Raw genomic sequence first — 1417 nt, 5'->3', positions numbered from 1 at the left:
AGGGNCAGGGAATCCCCCATTTTGAAAGGGAAAATTGTAGACATTTGCTAAATTCACTGCATAGGCTTTTTTTATATTAAAACAAAAATGAGCAATTCAAGTGTGGCTAGAGGGTTTGGTTCATTGCATTCATCTAATCTTGGTGAACAAATCCACAACTGTGAATTACCAACGTATGCAATATACCCATTACCTGTGACAATTCCTGATTTTAAAGATTTTGAAACAAAAGCTCCAACTTTTGGGAAAGAAATGAAGACAAAACACTTTTTGCTCGGAACAGAATGGACGTTTTTGAATCATGGAGCTTTTGGTGCTGTGTTGAAACAGGCTTTAGATTGCAGCCAAGAACTGCAGCGCTATGTGGAATATCAACCATTGAGGTTTTTGGACCGGGAGCTTTTCCCTTTGATTGTGGATTCCCAGAAAAAGATGGCTGATTTTGTGGGTTGCAAAGCTAAGGATATCTGCTTTGTTGAAAATGCTACCAGTGGAACCAATTCTGTGCTAAATAGTTTGTCTTTTAATAGTGATAGTGTTATATACTGTTTGGACACAGCATATGGTGCAGTAAAAAAATCACTCACAGAAATTTGCAAAAGAACTGGGGCCAAGGTGCAAATGGAGAAACTGAGCTATCCTATTAAGTCAGAAGAGGATATTATATCTCATGTCCAAGCCACTTTAAACAATAAGATATCACTTGCTATTTTTGATCATATTCCAAGCAACATGGCTTTCACAATGCCGATACAAAAGCTTGTCCAAATCTGTCATGAGCTCAATATTCCTGTACTTGTAGATGGGGCGCATGCGCTTGGTGCTTTGGATCTCAACATACCAGATATAGGCTGTGAATATTATGTGACCAACTTGCACAAGTGGTTCTGTGCACCGAAGGGTTGTGCCATTATGTTCGTACGTGAAGACCTACAGCCATCTATTAAAGCATTGAATGTTTCACATGGCAGCGGATATGGCTTCCATGCAGAACATACATTCACAGGGTTGAAGGATTATTCTCCATACATTGCTTGCCAAGCAGCTTTAAACTTCTGGCTTGCTGTGGGTCCCAATGTCATACGCAACAGGAACAATAAACTGTTAAGAAAAGCTGTGGATATTTTGCTTCAGAAATGGTCAGGTCACTTGCTCGCCCCAATTGACATGCATGGGTTCATGTGTTGTGTTGCACTTCCAAATGGTTTTTATTTGAACCATGGCGCAACATTTGAAACTGGGGAAAAAGTTCAAAACATATTGCACCACCAGCACAAAATTGAGATCCCGATAAAATGCATTGATGGAATACTTTACTGTCGCTTGTCTGTGCATGTGTATAATGAATTAGATGAATATATAACGCTATGTGATGCAATACTGAATATTCAAAGTGAACTATTTTGAGATTTATATT

Source organism: Ciona intestinalis, chromosome 9 (genome assembly GCF_000224145.3).
Source record: "Ciona intestinalis chromosome 9, KH, whole genome shotgun sequence".
In the NCBI taxonomy this organism is placed as follows: domain Eukaryota; kingdom Metazoa; phylum Chordata; class Ascidiacea; order Phlebobranchia; family Cionidae; genus Ciona; species Ciona intestinalis.
The sequence above is the reverse complement of the archived record's forward strand: the minus strand, read 5'-3'. Positions refer to the sequence as shown.